The following is a 23,832-nucleotide window of genomic DNA, read 5'->3' as shown; positions in this document are numbered from 1 at the left end:
AAAATAATTTAAAATGTTTATTCTCGTAGATGTAGTAAGGTTTATGATATTTTACAAAATAAATTCAGAAAATGTTAATCTCTGGTTGTTTTCAACCCCTTATAATGCCATATGGCCATGGAAGGGCACCAGTTACATATCTATATACTCAGGTATTTATTAATATTGTTATATATGTATTTTTAATAAAGGAGGTAAATAGTAGTTGTTTCTATGGTATTTTCGTTTGAATATGAATTTTGCTTTCAATTTAGTCCGAACAACTAGTAGTCTATTAATTTTAACAGATATCATAAAAACTCCTACTCTTACGAAGATGAACGTCATAAACTACTTTATAGCAAATTAAACTAGCTTTAATTTGAGTGCTAATAGATACCTCATTGTTTCTAAGATATAGATTTCCCACAATAAATACACTTAGTACTGCTTTTCAGTACATCTTTTATGAAATGTTGCTTTAAAAAAAAAAAAAAAAAATCCTCATGTTAATAAATCTACTCTACTTTAAATGGTGCTCTATTACAATTCCTAGTGTAGTAAGTAGTTTTAACGATATGGAGCTCCGAATGAAAAATTATTTTTTTAAAACTTTTTGAGTCAGCCACCATTTTTTATATACCCTAACTATACTTGGTCGTCTCATCAATTTTTACTGGTAATTATATATAGTTTTCACTTAAGTAATAAAAAATTGGGATGATATAACTGACTTTTTTCTCCTCTTGGGATCTTGCACTATCAGCTTCAAGAATATTCCAAACTTATCTTTAGGATTGTTTGTATCATAATTCTGAACGGTCATTTTTTTTACTTTGTGCTTTCTGTACATTGTATCCAAGCTTTGTTAGTTATCTGTTTTACAAAAGTATTATTGCCATTCGAGTATATCCTTACCCTGGCATTCAGAGTCTTGAAAGAATATCTATACGTCATCTTAGGATAGGTGTACTAAGGCTGCCTACAGTGTGGTGTAAGGTGGTTAGGTCCTTGGATTTGTATCGGGCTATTATGAGAGACGTAGTTGGTTCTCTACAACTTTTATTTTACTATTTTTTACAGGATATTATATTACCGATGTTTTTTCAAATGTAAACACACTGTGTTTGAGTAGTTATTTTGACCTTTAATTTTATACGGAGAAAATATAATGTGTTGTCAGTAATGAAAAATTGGTCATTTAGAATATTGGAATTTCATTGAATAAAATATCACTGTTCTGGCTATTTTTCAATAAAATAATTTCTTGGCATATTTACTAGCACGTAGTCATCCAATTTTATTTCTAGAAGCTTTTTTTTTCCTCGTTATTAATTTAAAGTTGGCATTTTTTCAAGAAAAATTTTTTATTTTACTACAATAATAGTTTTCCTTTTCTAATATCCAAGCAAAATATGCTGGAATTAAAAAAACAGAAAAAAAAAATTACTTCCACTAATTTTATAATAAAATATATAATGTAATATAACGATTTTAAACCCTGTCCCCTTTCCTAAGCCTAAAATCTCTTATTAGGAGGGAATTGTGAGGATGGTTTTTATAGTCCAGAGGTTTTCTCGAAGTACTTATTCCTTTTTCATGCATTTAATTTCTCTATGGAATATTAAAATAATTATGACATCGAATTGAGACACTAATAGTACAAAAGACCGATGCATTTAATCCATCTTTTAGAATATATTTTTGCAAATAATTTTATGAATTAGTTTTAATGACAAAACGCATTTCTGACTTTTCTATCACTCTTAGTAATTAGTTGATCAATTTAATAAAGTAACGGTTTAAGACTTAATTTTTTCGCCCATGACTGCAAAACAGTGCCTCCTTGCGAAACAGTTGTACATGAAATTTGACATCATTAAATTCTGCATCGAATCAGCACCGTAGCATATTAATTCGGTAATGTAGTAGATTTCAAACATAAAAACGAAATTTATTTACCTAATTATCGAGAGTTTAGAACAGCCAGAAATGCGTTTTGGTGTTAAGTGCAATAGAAACTAATTTTTAAAACTATTTACACTTATGTTCTGATTGATGGATTTCTTGCACCGGGCTGGCGTACTGAAAGGAATGAGAATTTCGTCTTGATCAATTGATAATTCATTTATCTTTGAGTTGAAAAAAAAAAATATTGATAATATTACTGGGACATGGGTGGCTCAGTGGTAAGGCACTGTGCTACTAATTCCAAGGACCAGGGTTCGAATCTGGCCTTAGTAAATAACTATGTTCTGTTTCACTATAACCATTAGTCAGCCCTGTTGATTATGGAGTCCTGTGGGGTCCATCCAGCCACTTGGAATGAGTAAAAATCCAGCGGAGGAGCGTGATTCTGACCAAATCACTTCCTTGCACAAACGTTGGTCTAGTGACAGTACTTACAAAGTTCTGCACTCCTTACCCTTTATGGGTTGTAGCGGTACACATTTAATTTTTAATATTACTATGACATTAATTAAAATTATTTCTATAAATCGCGAAATTGTGTAGTCTGGGATTAGGGGTACACAAAGTTCAACTTAAAGCTGTTGTGGAAAGTTTTGAAATTCATATAGCTCTATTTTATTAATTTTGCTATACCATGCGAAAGTGTTTCGAATTTGTATCTCTCCGCCTTTCATATACACGATATTTTTTAATATACTTTAGTTGTGAATATTAAATTTAAAAATTTGTTCTGAGAAACTCTAATAGTTAACGTAAATCTTGACACTAAGACTCTTATTAGAGCAGTCTAAATGCAGTTTTTCTATGGCTCCATTTAACAAAACTTGTGACACTGTGTGAGAGTGTTTCGAATTTCTTATCCGGCCTTCAGCTTCGACCTATGTTTTTAATGTTAGTTAATATGTTAATATGTTATTTGTGTATATTTGATTTCAGCATAAATTTATTCTGAGAAATTCTTAGAATGAATCCTTAATCTAATACTCAAGTTTAGATGGATATTAGGTTTAAAAAAAAAACAATGTAATGTCATACCGACGAGCATCTAATCCTGTCTCATACCATTCCTGCCTGATTCTTTAAATAAATTATTGGATTATATGGACCTAATTGACAAAAGTCAAATAAATGTGATATCCATCTTTATAATTAACTACTCAAACACTTCGTAGAAGAATATATTTGTTGATGAATGCTGGCTGGCTGGTACGAAAAAGGGAGAGATTCTCCGAGGTAATTGATAGCTTTGAACACGATCTACTGACTCACTGGCGGCCAAATCGAGTTGTTATCTCCCGAAAAGGCAAAGAGACGTGGACCAGCACTTTTTGTTCGAAGTGTCCGGTGACTAAACGCTTACCTACCTTGCCCTTATTAACCTGCCAAGTTTAGGTCCTAAGGAATTGTGAAAATTAGTTTGAAATGTTTTAAAAATAATTCCTCAAATTTACTTAAATTTAAATTCATTTGTTCAATAAACTTGATAGTGAAATTAAGACTAGGTTACATTATTTTTATAAAGCAACTAAAACGCATGAAAAGTCTTTTGTGTTTAGCGTGTTTAGGGATCAAATGGAACATGTTTTAATTAAATAAGTAGATCCTTTTTTTTTTTTAATATTTATTTATTGATATTTACAATTGTACATTATAATACATTTAGTAAATCTGATCTCAGTTAAATTGGAGTGTTGCAGACGTGTAGAGAAACTATCCATTGGCAGCACTCTAATGACGTTTTACATTAGCAGGTCTCGTGGGCATCTTCTTTTCAGGCGCCTCGGAGGATTGTCAGGAATGGAAAAGGAAGTAAGGTTAAAAACTACTGGGTTTGGGTGGCTAGGGAGTTTATAATGGAAGGAGTTATATCTGGTTCGGGCTAGATCGGTTACATAGGGATATTAAGGTCTTTATGTATGATTTTATTTATGAAAAAATTAGGAGCATTGAGGATTTTACGAAGGATTGGGTACGAAAGGAATTCGAAGGTTTAGTGGACCTCCAAAGCTCAACTCCGTGTGTCCAGATTGGCCTTATTACAGTCATGAAGATCAGTCTTTTGTAATTAATTGGAAGTTTAGACCGTCGAAATCGACGTTTCCTGTCTTTTCAGTCTCGTGTGAGGATTCCAGGTTAGTCGTTTGTCCAGATTGGGCAGTCGGTAGGTTTACGACGAAGGGTAAAGTTGATTTGATGGGATTTGTTGGAATTTATCTTAATCCTCCAATTACGACACCATTCTTCAGGAGCCCTTCGGGGTTCACCTTGCCTCATAAAGTGAGGAAAACCCTTACTGGAGAAAAACCTGGCGGTCGAGGGTGATTCTGACCCGATTACTTCAGCGCACAACCGTTGGTATAGCAACAGTTCTACCTTACTGCAGTGGTAGTGGTACAAATTAATACATACATATAAATCGGGCAAATTAAAAGTATATTTTTCAGTGATTCTAGGTAAAGAGAACACTTTCATTACTAGATAGTATATCTTAGCAAAGCTTATTTTGCAGCTTATTACACACATCATAATAATTATTCGTTATATTTATTTCGATGTCTTTTTAAATAGCTCTTCCCCTCGGGTCTTTGGCTGATAACTGATTTTATCTGGAGCCATGGCAGGAAGTTTCGCCAGAAGGGCTGTGTAACCGTTTAGCAATAGTTTGCAGCCTTGTGATATGGTCTATTTGATATTTCCCACCCTCCTGTTTACATGGTAAAATGTTTTTGTTTTTGAAAATAATTTTTCACCGGAACTATCCATTATCTAGAAAGCGCGTATTATTGGTTTAAGAACACATGCTACTTAATTGCTTAATTGCCTCCAGAATGAGTCGTGTACTTAATCATATTCGTCATGGTCTGGAAGAGAAATGGCTAAAAAAAAGTTATCTACTTATTAGAAAAAAATAAATTCCCAACATTATTTTTTTAAATAGATTCAGTTTTATTCATTATTTCAAGGCATATATCATACCACATAAATTCACATCACACCTGTGATTTATTTAAAAGCCTAAAACTATGACACTTTTAGTTAATTTAAAAGCCTAAAAGTATGACACTTTATTAAAACACAATTTTAATATACGATTTTTGAGAATCATCACATTAAAAAGCATTTTGGTCATTTCCTAAAAAATACATAAATTGAAACGAAATTGATTTTGCAATAAAGAACGATCTTCAACGCTCTATTAATTATTGACAAGAAATATTATGGAACTAAAAAAAAAATCTTGTTTATTATAAAATAGACTAACATTTTTTTAATTATTTTGGTAGGGATAGTAGTAGATATGAATAATGTGTTTATTTATATGTCAAAATCGGTTATTTTTTCGCTTACGTCCCTTCAATTAAGTTGAAAAGAATTAATATCTTAGCAAATATTTATATGATACATACCTCCTTTGATTAAGTTTTTATGAATACTGTACTTATATTTACATCGTTAAAATTTATTAACTAATAATAATTTCATGTTAAGTTCCTTGTAAAATTTTGCCTTCTACGGATTATATAACAAATAACAGCTGAAGGTTTGAACTTGTATGTATGTGTTATTGTATAATACTCTGATACAATATCTACGACCATTTACTATAATTCTTTTTCGGAAAGACTGAAAACCCATAGAATTTATGAAATCAAAAATTTCCCAACATTTTTGACTGGATTTCTCACAACACATTAATTTAATTTTCCCAACTAAATTATGAAATATTTTATTTTTCAAACTCTTTTGGACTTGAACTTTCAGTTGCTTGTGTTAAGTGACAATATGTTTCATATCTATTCGAATAATATTATTTATATTTACAAATGTTAGATCAAATCAGATCAAATGTTAAAAATCAAAGAACGCCCACTACAGCAAAATTACAACTCAAAGACTCCTTAAAATGTAGGCCACAACAAAGAAGAAAACAGTGCGGAATCAAAATATATATTCATGCTAAAAACAATAAATTTCAGATATAGGGGTTATGGAAAAAAAAAAATTACAAAATTCAAATCTCTGAACTCAGATATATTGGTATTTGTTTTTAATTTTAGTTAGTCTTTTTGTAAAATATTGTATTTTACTACAATTTTCATAGTTTGAAGTAGTACCAAATTATTTGGTGGATTGACATGTCTCATAGTATGACAGTATAAAATCCAGAGGAGTGCCATAATCCTACTTTCCTTCTAAGCAAAAATGAACCAAAGAGATGAGGATTAGGCCCCATGAGGGCAACTTTACATTGAAGTTAACAGGAATTTCGCACATTAATGTAATTATCTATAGAACCGTTCATTTAATAGCATTTGAAGAGAATTGAAATTGTTGTAAATGTTATTTACCTTAATTTGGCAGATCTATAATGGAAATCTACTAAGTCGTTTTCGAGAATTTCGTGCTTCTTTCTCTCTTCTGCTCAGACTTATTTTAATGTGAATATTAAAAAAAAATCACAAAATATATTTTCTGTTCTAAAAAGTAAGTAGTAAATATAAAATTGTATTAGCTCTGTCAGTTTTTTTAATTAATGTTTTCTGAGAACGTTTAATAAAACAATAATTTCTTTTGTGGAAAAAGTTAAATGATGGAGAAAGTTATCTATTAAAATGAAAACAGTAACTATTATATTTTATTTATTTAATGTTTACAACAAAGAAGTTACTGAGAATTAATTGTGATTAAAAAAAACAATTTCAACAACTAAATTTCAGCATCCTTTGAGTAGCCTTCAACTTTTTTTTTTATCCCCTTGCCTAGTCTTTTATGGCATTAACTCTCAACTGTTGTGTTCCCTATGCCACGCCTACAAAAGGAATGGACCCCACCTTCTGGCGTCACTCGGGCTGGAAGTGTACCCCCTCCATTATACTCCTTCATGCTAGTATAAAACGTGTATTTACACTTTAAAATAACATAATTTCACCGGGTCCGGACCCGTACTTAACACTAGCCCCACATATAGTAGAAACATTGTTTTATCTAGAAATAGAGCGTGTTCAAATTGTAAATAAATTAGTTCTGACAGTCACTTTTGTGACAAAAGTAGATAGGGATATGAAACGTACTCAAGAAACATGCACAATTTTTCTTCAAGATATTGATTTAGATAATGTACTTGAAACCCTTGCTCGTTAACATCTGTTCCTTCAGAATATTTCCCCCTTTTTTTGGTGCTTTAAATAGTCCCCGAGACCCATTGTTAGGGTGCCCTTAGCGCTTTATTGTGGCGGCCCTAAGCTACGGAGGGTTCCTGTTTGACCCTTATTTTACCTACCGCTGAGAATATTTCAGTTAGCAGAATATTTAAAGTATTTCTTACATTTTGGAAAAATATTAATGCAGTGCAGGGTTTGCTGATATTATATCATATTTTGGACTGAATTGTTTATTTATTCCTAGATTAAATTAATACTCATTGATCCGCTATCAATGCGATAACAATTTTGTATTGAATAGGAGAGTTAGTCAATTACAATTAAGGTATTGGTAAATATTTTGTTTTAAAATAAATTCCTATGTAATTGTAACAAAATTCGCCCTGGGTGAGTGAAAAGTTATACTTGAATCACATCTATGGTCCTAAGTCTCAAAATATATTGTCATGGTTTATTGGAATTAAACTAATCTATTTATCTATTAAATTATGGAAAAAGAAGATAAAATATTTAATATTATAGGTTCTTACCGGATTAATTTCATTAATATAATTAGATGTATTGAAGTTATTATAAAATTGACAACAATATGATTATTGTTAATATTTTTATGACTTATTAGGAGAAAAGTTAAATGTGATATTGGAAGATATGATTATTTAAAATTTATGAAAAAATTTGGTATATTTATTAATTGTTGTATGCATAAGGTGAATGGTGAGAATTTCTTTGTAGATACCTGATGCCTGGGGTGATATCTCCGAAACCATGTTTATGAATCATTAAATAAAGACGTATACTTTTATTGACGTATATTTTATCTATCAGTGGCTTACAATTTAGGTTATCCAACCACATTGCAAAGACTGAAGCCCAGGCTGATCCAAGACATCCTACTATATATAAACTTTTTATTGATTTATGTTTATTATTATCATTATTTTACTTTATGTTTATTTTATTTTCTTCTCTTCTCTAATTATTTTTCGGCACAATTCATTTTTTTTTTAAATTTATTTTATAAATATTTTTTTTATTAATTTTTACTATTTTTAATTATGGCTGTTCATGGTTATAGCTTTGCAAATAGTTAGGGGTGCCACTTACATGGGGCTATACCCTCCTTCCACCCACTATCAACTGTTGAAAGATAACTAACACACTGTTACAACAACCATGTATGATCTGGTATTAAAAAAAAAGAAGATAATTTGTTATATATAACAAGTTTGTAAATAATATTATAGTTTTATTCATTCCTTTAGAATAATTCAAATTCATTATCTAGTTAAAGTTGAAGGTACATATTATCAGAAGCTAACTAAAAATTTTAAACTAAATTTAATCCACTTAATTAAATTTGGAACAATGAATTTTATATTTCATAGCCTAGATATCCCCGTTGAGACTTGGTTACTATTTAAAATATTTTTTATTTTATACACTGTACTAATCATGTAAAGATCGCATAAATTAGGTTTTAAATTCTTTAAATAATTTGGAAAATTATTTTGAGCTTTTAAATGCGGCATCCATTTAACTGCTAAGTAATAATAAATTACTTCCAAAAGTAAATATATCAATTATTTTCTTTTTATGCATCTTTTAATTCGGATGTAGCTTTTGTTGTCCCTCGCAAACTTTTAAACAATAACATCTGGTTATTATTGAATTTTTAGTATTGTAAAAACAAATTTTGTATTATTTATATTTTATGACTTATAATATTTAAGTAATATCAGGAGGGTTTTATTTCTTCTTTTAGTGGTGCACGTGGAGGAATGGGTAAGCCCTGTCAGAACTCACCCCTTATCTAGTCTCGACCTACAGCTGAGTAAACACACTGTTTCGATTTGTTCTGCAGATAAAGCCTGACAGTATACTCAACATTTCAGCGCCAACCAAATATTACCTCTTTTTAGTTTATTTGAAATTTAATGAACGGATATTTTATAAATCATTTTGATAATGTTCGAACAGATTTTAGAATTTCGTCAGTTCTGTTCGTCATTAGTGGTCCCGAGCTTTAATTATATAGAGAGTCTCTACGCAAAATAAATAATGCTTTATTTTAGCAACTTATGATTGTGGTGCATCTAAAAGGAGCAAAAATATATTTATTTTTTTTATTTATTGATATTTAAAACTGTATTCAAATATATACTATCAGTAAATTTGTAGTAAAATTGTTAACTATTTAATGGCATGATACAGACATGTGAAGATTCTAACCAGTGATAAAACTCTAATTACATTTCTTCTGGGGAACATCTTAAGCTCATCTTCTTTTCAGACGCCGAGGAGTTTGTATGAGTTTGGGTGGTTGTGAAGTTTATCATAAAAGGATTGATGTCTGGTTCTGGCCAAATCGGCAACATATAGAACACTGAGGTCCCGATGGATGATTTGATTTGGGACAAAGTAAGGAGCATTGAGGATTTTGGATTGCAATGATTGGATATGAGAGGAATTCGAAGGATTTTGGGCTGTATGGATTCGATACGATAGTTATTCGATGGTTTAGTGGAGCCCAGATAGGCCTTATTATAGATGAGTCTTTCGTAATTAGTTTGAAGATCATACCGTTTGTCTAGTAAGTGTTGTAATAGTCGGAAACGACGAGCAGATTCTTGAAGGAGTAAATGAGTTCCTGTCTATGAAGGAGTAAATGAGTTCCGGTCTTTGAAGGAGTAAATTAAATGAACTATAAGTCAAATTTATTAAGTATAAAAGCAAAGAGATTGAATTGGTCGAAGCAATTCATGATTAGAAACATGAATGCACGAAACTGTGTGGGAGTTGGCAAGAGATCTATTTGTGATGGAAATACTGACTCAGCCTCGTGGTCATTTAAAAAGTTGGTGCTAGCCCAAACAAGCTTGAGAACCAATCGTCTGAGCCAGTTTCAACGAATCTTTTGAACTCGTTACTTTCCAGACCGGAAAAATCTATCTTCATCTACGTGGAGTGATGCTCTAACATATGTAAAGATAGATTTTTCGATTCGGGAAGACTGCCTTTTAGTCCAGGATAAATAGGCACTTTAGTAGCTTAAAAAAAAAAAATAAAATAAAATAATAGTAGATATGACCGTAATGTATATTTTACAATGAAATATTAATTTAACAAATGTTGAACGCTCACAAAACAATTTGGGCTATAATTATATTAACATATATTTTTATTTTAATATAATTATAGCCCAAATTATTTTGTGAGCTCTCAGCATTAGTTAAATTAATATTTCATTGTGAAATATACATTTTTTTTTTTCAAAGCCACTGAAGTACCTATTTACCCTGGACTACAAGGTAATCTTTTCATATCGAAAAATATGGTTTCAGGGTTAATTCATCTTTATGTTATAGCAACACTCCACGTAGATGAAGATAAATATTTGTTGTTACCGGTCTGGAACGTAACGAGTTCAAAAGATTCGTCGTAACTGGCTTAGACGATGGGTCCAAAATTTAGATCCAAAATTTTAATAGGGCCTTAGATGGTTGGCCCTAGGTCTGTCGGTTAGATTAGGTTGGTCACTTGTAGATAACTAGGCAACCAACCTTCGTTGTGGATTGTCTTAAAAAAAAAAAAAAAATGAACATTTTTCATTTGCAAAAGTATGGCTGAAATATAGGAATATAACTTTTAACCAAAATTTTCATTGTGCTCTTAACCATTTATTCAATGTAAAATTGTTATTGATTCAATGATAAAATGATTTCATGGAATTAGTCATCCTTCCACTTGAAAGGCTCAAATATAATTTAAATGGGATAAAAAATTTTTTTTTAATAACTATGTCAACATTTATCAGACTGGCGAAACGGGAAAACCCGCTATGATTTACACGTCAGTTTTCTAGCCCAACTCTTGTTAGATTTGTTATTTATGCTTTTCGTTTTTCTCCATTAAATTCGACGATTTTCTATGTTAAATATTATTCTTTCTAAATTCTTTGGCTTTTCACCGCTATATAATACATCTGTGTTACTTCTCATCTTTGGGTTTCACCATCATCCTGATCTTAATATTTTAGTGGATCTTGATTGCCTCTAGAGTCGCCTTCCACTCTTCTCTGTCCTGGATGGTTGTCCACCAGTTCCTGAACCTAAGGGTGCTGCTGAGTAACTTATTATGAGTTGAAGTCTCTTCCATCTCTGCTAAGTGTCCAACTGTGCCTTACTAACCCTATATGATTGACTACATCCAACCCCTTTTAAAGGTTGGTTAGTTCGTTCTTTGCTTTCTTTGAATAATGTACTTTCCATTCATTATTCACCTTGAATAAGTCAAATATTTTTCGAAGTTCCTGCTTTTGAAAATTAATAATTTTTTCTTGTTCTTCTTCGTCTAAGTTTCGTCCCATATGTCGTATAGGTCCCATATATCGCATTGGTCTTACTTTGTACTATCAGTTCCGTAGATCGTGATATAGTGCGGTTTTTTCATACCATATATGACGTTTGTTTGTAATAAAAAAAAAAGCCTTGATTTACCGGCTTAGTTAGGACTTTAAATAGGACTTAGTTTTAACATTTCCTCGGTAACGTTCCCATATTTTAGATCAAGTTTGGTGGCCTAGAGTTGTTTTGGATGTAGGGAATTTCTTACGTGGCTATCTCCTCTCTGTTAAGCCCTGTTACTTCCTATTAGTTCTTTCCAATATAATATACCTAAAAGATTTAAATATCGAATGAAGAAGGTTTCACACTGAAATTCTCTAAAATAATACAGGTATTATCGTACCAGGTAATTGGTTTAGCTAGGTTGCGAATCTAGATAGTAGGGACTGTTGCTGTGACCCGCGATGTATAAGGCCCCGGTTTAATACGGATATCCTGCCGGTGGTCCACTCGCCCGTTGCTCAATCACATCCACACCATAATGGATTGTCAGGAAAGGTACTGTCAAATTTTGATTTATCCTTGTTCGAACGCTCATTGAACAAACAGGTTGCTGGCGTAGTAGTGATGTATTGAGTACACTATACGGATAAATATTAATCATGTAACTCTAGTAGGATAAATTAATCATTTTAAAACAGCCAACATTAGCTGTTCATACTGAAAAAATATATATTAAAATTCTCATATATTGATTTATTTCTATTAATTTTGTTTAAAATAATTTTTAAAAATAATGACAATGATACAACTATGAACCTTTATGTTTTTAAGAAAAGTATTCTTTTAGCTATTACCTACTTTTATTCGAAAACATTAAAGAAATTATTTAATTCAATATGCAAATAACTAACAAGTAAATGGGGGAGTCTAAAATAAGTATTAATTCCCTAAATGAGGAAGATATAAGACATAAGATGATGAAGGTGGTCTGTATCATGGAGATTATGTCTGTAAGGTCGTCCAAAACACATAAATAAATAAAGTAAGCATTAAGAGTTCTTGAAAATAAATAAATAGTAACTGTTACTTTATTTATCTTTTTCTTAGTTGAGTAGGTTCAAACAGTTGTGAATAAATACTTTATTATAGTTATGTTCATAATTATATTATTATTTTTATTTGATTTCCACTTAAAGTGGTTGCATATCGTTGAGAACCATATTTACCCAAAAAGATTTGAAAGGGGTATTCATGATCTTCAGTTTAACTTTTTAAAGTGTAACATGTTAAATCAATATAACATTTAACTTTATTAAGAGTCTGTTAATAAATTTGCTAAATGGAAAATAACTTCTGGCAATAGACGAGCTGAGCTCCATACCATTTTGTCTGTTGTGTGTATAGATTTTATTATCTTGTAAAGGTTACATTGTTGTGAAACATATTGCCAAGAAAATCCGCTTGAGGCTACTCCTCAGTTAAGAGTATATAATTAAAGTCCATAACATGAACTTTATATTAGACTGCTCACAATCCTGTACTTTTAACATTTAGCATGTTATAACATTTTGCATTTAACACAAAATTATGAATACACCTAATTACAAATTTATTTTATATTGGTGAATTTCATAAAAGCAGGCACTCAATATTTTTACAACCATATTTTGCCAAAAAATTCCGAGATTTTTTCTTTCAAGATAGAAACCAAAACTCGAATCAAAAATCATTTAAGTATACACAAAACTAGATTTAAGAGAAGCGAGATGTACATAAAAAACTAAATCCAATGGGAAAGTTAAAAGTAAAACTTCGTTGTAAGTATTTGGGAAAGTCGGTTCATTCTCATTTGTTACCTTACTGTAGTAGCGACACTTTCAAACTTACAAGACTTACAAATTTTTCAGTGACATCGATAAAGTGAGGATTTTCATAAAGTAATAGTATTTAGAAAAAGGAGAACCACTCATAAAAAATATTTATTTAATGGGTCTAATCCGACTAATTTTTTTATAAACTTTTCCAAAAAAATAAGTAATGAGATAGTTATTCTTGATCCAAATTATTATTAGTAATTCAATATTGGAATTTATAAGAATTAGGATCTGTTCTCTCATAAAAGCACCTGCAATTAGGGAACTCGATACCTGTGCTACTTTCACGCGTTGCTGGTTTAGTGTTACCGTTAACGGAAGGGGTTTTCAAGATTAATAGCCTGTTCTAATGGACTATGCAATCCTTAATATTTTTGGGATTAATTATTTCCTGGATCTAATTATGTTGTTCTTATTTTACTAGTTTGATTAATGAATTAGTTAAAATTTTATTGCAATTATTTTTACTATTCAAATGCCTGTAAATTTTATGCTATGGATATTTTAAAGAGAATGTATTTTTAATTTTATGTTATCAAATTATTATGTCAGAATTATTTTTTGAAACCAGTTACATATTATGATTGAGTTTAAGATAGTTAAACTAATTACCTCAATGATTATTCCATATAATTAGACCTTTTTACAGCACATCGACAGTATATTTATATATTATTAGTAATAAATAAGCAAATCTCAATACGATTTATATACTTATGATCTTATACATCTTAGCTTACCATTTTTAGTTTTCATTTCTCATTTTTTTTTTTAAATGTTTGAAATATTGTGTTTAAATTTTTTTTTTCTGTAATAGTTAATATTATTTTTGTATTTTTTTTTATATAACTTTTTTATTTGTTTTTTACTTATTTATTTTTAAAAAACTTTATTTGTTTTCAACTTATTTAATTTTTAAAAACTTGTTTATTAGTTTTTAACCTGTTTAGTTATTGTCTACATTATTACTTTATTTTAATTTATTTCTACATCTTCATTTATTCATAATGTTTTCTTACTTATTTGTTTATGTGTGCTTATGGAATGAATTAACATTAAATTAGTCGACAAATTTAACTGAAATATGTGTAATAAATTCAATATTTGTGATATCACCGGAAAACGATATTATGAAAACGATAAATATGAATGAGATATATAGGTAGAATAAAAACTGTATATGTAACTGTGTATAGAAAAAAGGAAAAACATTACTAAGAAAAAAATTCAAATTTTATGTAATTAGTTGTTAAAAAAGGAATACTACATTGTGTTGTAAATATTGTATTATTTTATTTTGTTTATAACGTCTTGTTGATTGATTAGTAATATCGATTGGTTTGTTTAATATATATACAGTGTTTGTGCACATATGTATATATTTTGATTATTTAAATATTTTTTTTTTGTATAATTCACAGTGAACACTGATTACGTAGGTATATAGGTTACATAAGTGAGAGTATATATTTAGGCAGCCCTTGAACTAGAGGGAGCCTTAAGTATGCGGAAGGGGCGGTATCGACCCGGGGCAGCGACCCCCCGCACTGGGTCACCGCCCCTGCCGCCTCCAATCACTGACCCTCCGCCTCGGCGAGATGAACCACCGCCCCCGGGTCGTATATAGGTGTCTAGTTCAGGTACCTACAGGTTACAGTAGCCCCTTCCATGCACTTTGATCTATATCCAGCACCACGTACATAGTTTATTGCGGCGTAGATTGTATCTTCGTCAGACCTCATTTACCACCTCTCACTCAGATCAGATTACTCTACATTCACTTTCATTTATCGTTTATAAATTCAATGGAGTCGTTTATTTCAGAAACCTGCAATTTGTACTATTCCTAACATTCAAGAATCAAATGAAAACTTTTATCTTTCAATATTATTTTATAATTACTTTAAAAAAAATTAGGGTATTGAAGGAAACGTTTTCACAAAATAAATGTTTCCTCCGATTGAATTATAAATTTTATTCCATATTTAATTTTAAACAATTTGATTTTTTTTCCAATAACGAGTTACTATTAAAAAAAAAAGTTATTTCATCCCAATTTTTAATTACTTTAATGAAATATATATATATATATAATTACTAGTCAAAATTTATTAGCCCAACCATAGTTGGGGTGTATAAAAAATGGCTCCAGTTTCAAAAAATTAATTCTTATTCGGAGCTCTAAAATTTTATAACTTCATTCAACAGTAAAAATATTAATGAAACATCATTTAAAGTAGAGTAAATTTGCTAAAATGTTTTTCAAAAATGAATTTATTTTGCTATGTATCATGGAAACTATTACTCCTACGAACGAAGTACAAATGTCTATGAGCTCTCAACTTAGGTGTAGTAACAAGAAGCACTTTATCTCAGGACCTGTAGACGTTCAGAATGTCATACAATGTTGTGGATAACGTTTACTTTCGTAGGATTTTCCATGATATTCTCCGAAATTGATTCACTAAATATTGATTTTGGTTTCGTTTTGAAAAATTAGAGCTGATATTTTTGAAAATGTACTCTACTTTTAATAATGTGGTTTAACGTTTTTTAGTGTTATTGGCAGTTTTAATGATATGGAGCTCTGAATGAAAAATTAGCATACATTTTTTTTTTAGAAAAAAAAATTAAACTTATCAATTATAATTATTATAAAGGGGCCGTGCACTTATAACATATAAATACTTATAACATACTTTGTTTTTTAATGACATAAATCGTGGAATTTTTTCTTTGAAAATATAGAAAATATTTTATATATGTATATATAGTTGACCGTAAAAATTGATATATAGGAAGATGGTCAGGGTTGCGGTCAAAGGAGAAACAAAAATAGTTTGCAACTATTTTTAGTTGTAAACTATAATAGTAGTTGTATATAAAATATATAATAGTAATATAAAAAATATAATAGTAGTTGTATATAAAATAGTTGTAAACTATTTTTGTTTCTCCTTTGACCGCAACCCTGACCATCTTCCTATTTATAAAAAATATTTTTTTACTAACTTCTGGAACAGGTGCTATTTTGTATTAGTTCGTACCATGGTTATCAAATTCATTAATTTTGACTCTTAGCTGTGTATGATTTTCATTTAATTAATCGAAAGTTGGGGTGAAATAACTTCTTGTTTTCTCCTGTTTGACGCTTGTATTACAGGAAATACATTTTTATTTCAAAAATCTATGTTTCTATGTTTCACTCCTTAATATTTTGTTGTACTAATGGGTTTTTTAGTTAACAAACAATAGGGTGAACTACATGTTTTTATATTTTGAAGGTGGTAAAGGGGTGAAAAACAAAAAATTTTTCGCAACTATTTTTGGTTTTTCTTGTGACCTTACTCCCGATCATCTTCATGATTTTGAATTAATACGGTCAATTATTTATATATATATATATTTATTGAACCCAAGTTAAAATACTTTTCATTGTCTATCTAGGTAAACGTAGAGAATGTAAGACGTCCTAAAAACATTTTACGTTTGGACTTTCTATATCCTACACCTTTCACTGTTGTTTTTCGTATTACACTTCGAGTATATACCTCTTCATTGACTAGTGATAATAAAACTCCGTAAAATACTACTTAAAACTCTATATTAATAAATATAACCAAGACGCTGCAATTGTAATATCCACACTACTTATTGTTGTGTGAACATTCAACAATAATTTTTTGTGTCGGATTGCAAGGAATTTCCCAAATCTGCTGGTGCCTAGCGTGGAAAAGATTAGACCAATATTACAGAAAAGCAATGTGTTGTCTGTCCTCAGTCGGGTTTCTTCATTAAACAATTAACAGTGATTATAGCCTCTAAAACGGAATAGTAGGTCTTAGGTCTCTTATGAAAGTACGCTTTTATAATAAATATAAATGATTGTTTATTACTAAATCAGTAGTAATAAGCATAAATTTCGGAAATTTGATGTTGACGTGTTTCTGTAATAAACATCCAGTTTATCATAGTTCATTTTTTACAGATACATAGTATTTTAAAAAAATGTTTAGAACCTGGGATTAAAATGGATCAATTATTTTTCCTTCTGATGGAAAATGACGCTTTGGTGATCAAAAAAATAATTATAAATATCTATAATTAGTTGTAATCCAACAATTTAAGTTCCAAAGGGATTTTTTTTTAAAACCTTATTATTTTACTTTTCAGGACTTTGTACCCTTCATTTTACATCGTTATTCATTATATCATCCGAACAACGTTACAGGCCTCTCTGTCCGTTATCAAGTTCTTATTAATTATTTGTGGATATTAAATGGAACTATTTTTTTTCTTTTTTATATTTTTCAAACTGAAAATAAGTCTACATTTTCTAAATCCTTATTTTTTCTTTTTCATTAGTACTACTTTCTAATAATTTTTTGTTTTTTAAATTGTACGGCTGCTCAACTGAGTTAATTTGCTAGTACACAGGCATGCTGATTAGACAGAGAATCGACAATTTTGAAAGGGATGAGTCGTACAGGTGGAATACATTTACAATACTTCGATTCGTAGAGTTGACAGTACGCTTCTAAGGTTTAATATAAATGATGGTGCAGACACCACACCCTGTATTGTATTTATTAGAGGTTCATTGAACACTAACTTGAAACATCTTGTAGCCTACGTATCAGGTTTTACCCAGTACTTCGAGAACCAATCGGCTTAAGCTGTTTATTCGGTCTTTTAGCATCATTTAGTCCATCCAGCTCTAGAAGGCACGATGTTCGTGCTACCTGGTTCGTTCTGCAAAGGAAGGCTATACAGGAGTAAATAAAGGAAGGATTACTGAAGAGGTTCCTCCGACAGCGGAATCTTAATTTATACCTATGGGCATTAGGGACGCATTGTGTAATGGCGTTATTAGTTTGCCGTAGGTTTTGTAAATATGGTTGAAGGGGATATCGTGAGCATCCCAAGGTCGTCTCATTCTGAACCTTTCGCATCTTCTCTCTCCACAGCTTTCTTCATGTATGTGGTAATCCATAGTTCCTGGTAGTTGGTGTTACTATTCATAGTCAAGATGATGAAACTCATAAAACTTATTGCTAATTTTTTTTTTAAACTTATTTATGGACCATTCTTCCTACGTGTCAGGATTTCAAATACATTTTATCTAAACTTTTTTCCTGATTTTTTCTCACCTCTATACTATGTGACCGTTAAGTGGGCACACGTAAAAACTAATGTATACTTTTTTTTTTTTTTTTTTTTTTTTTTTTTTTTTTTTTTTTTTTTATGCAAAGGTCAATAAAGATACACAAATATGTAAAACTTATTTATTTTTACCTATATTTCGACCTGAATATCAGGCCTGAATAAACGAAACAAGATAAAAACCTTAATTTAGAAAAAAAAGAAGAAAATAATATCAAACAAAGTCGGAAATATAAATGATAATATATTAAGTTGATAAAATGAAGAAGATAAAATGTAATACTGTAAAGGAAAGAATTATACAAACCAAATGAAGACAGTGCTCGTGTAAATAAAGAAGTAAACCTAATAAAGGTGCTGAAGGAAATAATTAGTAATTGAAATTAAGTATAAAATATGTAAGTAACGATTAAAGGGACGTGACGGTAGTGTGCGTTTGGGCGTAGGTCCCAGAGGGCTTTGTTCGGAACGTTGTGGGTTTGATTCCCACCTAGGGCAGTTATTATTTATTTCCTAGGGTCCCTAGAAATCAGTCCTGACACTCCCACCTTGGTCAGTACACGGCGGCAACCTTGGTAGCCGCTAGGGGTTGACAGAAAGGACCAGGAGGCCCACTTGCCGGACTAGCTCCCTCCACTAGTTACCAATACCAAGTAATGATTAAAGATATAGAAATAGTGAAAAAAAATTAAATTATTTTAATGAAATTTTTGAATTAAAGCGATTGTAAATGATACAATAGGCAATAATAGAAACGAAACATATGATACAGTGGGTGAAATTTTAATTTATTTTATTGTGTTTTGTTATTATTTCTAAAAAAAAAAAAATCAGTGAACTAAATCGGACCACCTGTTAGGGAGATATTATTTTTAATTTTATTTATTTATTTTTTGTTTAATATTCTTTTATGTAAGTCTTTAGCATAGCGATTAAAAAAATACAAAGGTATATGAAATTCTTTATACATCAATATAATTAAATATTAATACATTTTTCTTATATTGTTCCAGTCTTTTAGTACAATAATTTTAATGTACATGGCTTGTTGAATTTTCGTCGTAGCCACAAAAATTGTAAAACTGTTATCTAGTCGTTTCGTGGTACATGATTTATCAGGATTATATTGTAGATAAAAAAGAAAATAATAATTTAAAACAATACAAAAGTGAATGTAACATAAGAGCTGTTTTTTGGGTTAATTAGTCACGGAATTTGTCGATTTATATCCTGTGCGTGCGATGGTTAAAAACTGGTATGGCAAATCGATTGCTGAATAAATTTGAAAAGAACACAAAGCATTTTAGGCTAATATGTTATTGCCGAATAACATTTATTTTTAGAATATTACAAATTATGAATTTAAATGCTAATATTCAAACATGTTTTTTTGTATTTTATTGATGTATGTATATATGAGGGCGTTAACTGATATACTCTTTTGATCCATAGGATAAAATTGTTAAAAAAAAAAACTATAAAAACTTACATTAAATAATTATTTGTAATTTTTATACTTTATTGCTGTTTCTTCTGTCTTAGACATATGATCAAGGTGTCACTTAAATTAAAAATACTTTTTTCTGGTTTGAAAAATCTCATTTTTATTATAAATGATATAAATTATGATATAACTGACTTGTTAGAGTATAAATAAGACCAATTCATCAGTTTTTTTATTTCTCTGTTCCTCATTTTAAATCTAACACTGACTCCTTGTTTTGGATATTTACAAAGCGACAAAGAGTAAAGAGTTCTAATTTTTAAGCGTAAACAAATAATGTTTATAATAATTTTAGACTCCTAATTCTGAAAGTAAACACTAAAGTATTAGTAATAAGATCGCCTTTACGATTTGCTATTACGCCTATGAACCTCATAGGCATTGAGTGATAGATTTGATTTAATTACGTTTCAATCAATCAGATTACCAAATTTTATTTACAATCGTTATTATAATTATTGTTAATACTTCGCCTAATTTACATTGATAAATGCTTGATTTAGAAATATCAAATGTATATGATTTCAATATTTCTAAATTGTGTGAATAAATAACGGCAATTGGAATAGTCCATAGCACGATTTTATATTTTTCCTTATTTTTTTCAGGTATGACATTTTATAAATTTCCTGACTGAAGAAATGAGCTAACCTTTGTTTAGTACGTATGCCTTTTTAATATCATTTTTATTTAAGTTCAGTTGAATAAACTGAATGTGTAAAAAAAAATTGATTGAGCGTAACTGAATATGAAGGAGAGGGTCGGTGCTGTGATAAAAAAAGGGAAAAATTAGTTTCCAACTACTTATATGCTGTTGTTTCGCCCCACTTGCACCACTGTAGGGCCTCATTCTGTTGGAAGATAGCACTAAAATCACTGCATCATTCCAGTGCTGTTCAATACGACAGCTCTGATGAAGCCTTGCAAAGTGGGGCGAAATATCGGCTAATAATTAGTTGAAAACTGTTTTTTGTATCTTTTTGACTGCACCATTGACCATCTCATTCGTGTAAAAAAAAATATCTTACAATAATATAAGAAAAATAAATTATGTAAATATGATGGTCAGGGTTGGTCAGGCAATTTAAGCTAGGATAAATATTATGTAAAAAATAAAATGATAAGAAATTACATATAAATAAAAAGAAGGACGACGTAAAATAGTATCAATATAGAATAAAATTGAATAAACAATGATAAGAATGAAAAATAAGTAACAATGGTAAGAGTAAAAAAATTTTTAAAAATGCGTAAAATATGTGGTTAAAAAGTAAAGGAGACGTAGATATATAATTTTATAACTATAAATATTTATATATAGATATATAATAGACGTATATATATAAATATTTATAACTTGAAAGAAAACTTATAAATAAAAATAATAATAATGATCTTAAATGATAATAAATGAACAAAGAACAAGTCAGGACCACCTACCTGTTCAAAGCGAAAGGTTGAACAGAAGGCGACAATAAAGCGGAAGCGTGAAGGAGTGGGGAGGAGGTGGCCAGAGGTTTAAGGGCTATATTTCTATTTCGAATACGGCGCATATACTGGAAGTATACGCGATTATTACAGGAAGTATACAAAAATAAATTATATACTTTAAAATGTAATTATTTTCCTTTATTGAAAGAAAAAAAATATTTTGGATGACGGTCGATTCTGGTAAGAGAATAAAGAAAGAATATTTAAATGACTAAATAAAAATGAGAAAACAATAATATTGTACTAGCTTTTATAATTAATATTTGTTTGATATTATGATATTACGCATATTGGCTACTGCTATGGTGTCCTTAGTCCCTCAACTATTTAGATTAAGTCGATCAGACCAGTGAGGTCGCTGCTATCGGAAGACGTTTTCCCAAGAAGTGCGCCGGAACTCGGCCAAAAGCTATACGTGAAAGGACACCATTTCCCAATTGGTAGGATCTACTTGGAGCGTTGGAGCAAGAACTAGGTGACGGAGGAAGGAAAGTCAGCCTAATGTTTTAAGTATTCACGGCATGAGCGAGGTTAGGAGATCAGGACTGGCCCGTAGACCACCAACTGCCATTGTCAAGTTGTCGCACTGTTCCACTGTCATCTATAACCATCTTTAGTTATGCGTCTTGGCTCTTCACTTTTCCTACTCCATAAGGTAACCATCGTACGGGACTTTTTCGGAGCTGAGGTTCATTTGCATTGGCGTGGTGAATCGGTGTATAGATCAATAATGAATCTTCAATCCATTATTAGACAGATCTAATAGGGTATAGATAGGTATATATAAATATTGATAATTCCGATAAAACCTATTCAGCTGTCTCATTGACTGGTATTTATTTAATTTTTTTTTAACTTTCATTTTATTTGATTCCTGAGATTAATATTTATAATTGTTTTTCAAAATGTTTCAATTTACTTTAAAAAGAAATTTTCCGTTGGTAAGTAATTTTTTTTCTTTTTATTTTGTTATTTACAAAATATGATGATTTATAGTGATAAAAATATGGTAATTCCCGAAATTTATAGGTAGTATTTTTCTTAATATATTTTTTATATTTTCTTTGTTTCTTAATTTTTACCCTAAAGAAATTTTTATAGATCGTATTTTAGTTAGAAATATTTTAAATAGTATTATTTAATATTATTACTATATTAAAAACGTACCCCGCAGTTTTTTTTTGTTTATAGCTAACAGTAGTTTCGAGCGATTTCTGGTAATGGAATTGTTAATAATGTGATCCTAATTTAATTTTTAAAATTAAAAAAAGAAATAAATTGTTTTCATTTTTCCTCCTTTTGCAATTGTTATCTTGTTAGAGCGTAAGGGAATATATCTAAGCTTTAAATTTATATTTCGTGTGAATTTTGCTCTAAAATAATGTAGAGTTAATAGCATATTTAGAAACAAGTTGAAAAGAACATTAAAATGAAACGTTAGAAATTTATAATCCCAAATATGGTGTAATATTAGCCCATTTTATGAAATGTGTTTGTATATATTTTAGAAGGGATAGTAGAAATAAGTTAGTTGTAGTAATCACTCTAAGGACCCGGGTTCGATTCCAGTATTGACAGACAATTATTTCCTGTTTCCCTCTAGCCGAGTCAGCCCTGTGGTTTCGGGTGCCCCTCCAGTCCACCAAGCCTTATTAAGTTTGAATCAATTAAGAACCTCTTAATCAGGTAAAAATCTGGTGGTCGAGCGTGATTCAGACCAAATCACCTCCTTGCACAAACGTTGCTCTTGGAACAGTAGTTCCTTACAAAGTACTACACCCCTTACCCTGAATGTTTTTTTTTTTAAAGTAATACATTAAATTAACTTAATAAATTAAATATTAATTTATATTATTTAATGCTAGTTTTGTTGATAGTCGCCCTCCTAATTTGGCATCCTCATTGAAATAGGTCGCTAAATTCTTGTAAGTAAAACAAATACTCGGTGCCAAATAGGCGAAGTCCGGTTTGTTAGCTTTTCGCTGAAACCATTGTGTGTCTGAGAATTCGAGAATTCGTCCTTCATTGTTCGTTCAAGTGTATGCACATCGTTCAAAGGATGGAATTCCTTTTGTTTAACGATCCGTGCTACTACACTTATTTATATAATTTTATTTTTAAAACGTATTGATTATTTTGTTAATAATAGAATTTATTACCAGTGATGCGGCGAGAGGGATGCGCTGGGATCTCTTGGGCTCTGCTCTACCCCTCACACGTGGGGGATAGAGCGGGCTCAGGGATCCTCAGGTCGATTCTGTAAATATTGTATATATTATTTTATCATTATGTTATTTTATTTATTTATTTTTCATACAAATAGTCCGATTATGTTCATT

General features: G+C 30.3%; 1 protein-coding gene across 3 annotated transcripts in view; it reads left to right on the top strand.

Annotated features, from left to right (window-relative positions):
- DAAM (disheveled-associated activator of morphogenesis-like protein) overlaps positions 1 to 23,832 on the top strand; it is a 297,495-nt gene that overhangs the window by 72,724 nt on the left and 200,939 nt on the right. The window contains exon 1 of one of the 3 annotated variants that reach the window (XM_067049900.1): positions 20,638 to 20,662. The exons of the other annotated variants lie outside the window; for them this stretch is intronic. The gene's annotated coding sequence lies outside the window, so the exon portion shown is untranslated. Of the gene's footprint in view, positions 1 to 20,637; positions 20,663 to 23,832 lie in introns of those variants that run through there. 3 annotated transcript variants of the gene reach the window in all.

The sequence above is a fragment of the Halyomorpha halys genome, unplaced genomic scaffold (assembly GCF_000696795.3).
Source record: "Halyomorpha halys isolate HHAL.00 unplaced genomic scaffold, Hhal_1.1 Scaffold675.1, whole genome shotgun sequence".
In the NCBI taxonomy this organism is placed as follows: Eukaryota; Metazoa; Arthropoda; class Insecta; order Hemiptera; family Pentatomidae; genus Halyomorpha; species Halyomorpha halys.
Note: the sequence above shows the minus strand (reverse complement) of the source record. Positions and strands in the feature narration are given on the sequence as shown.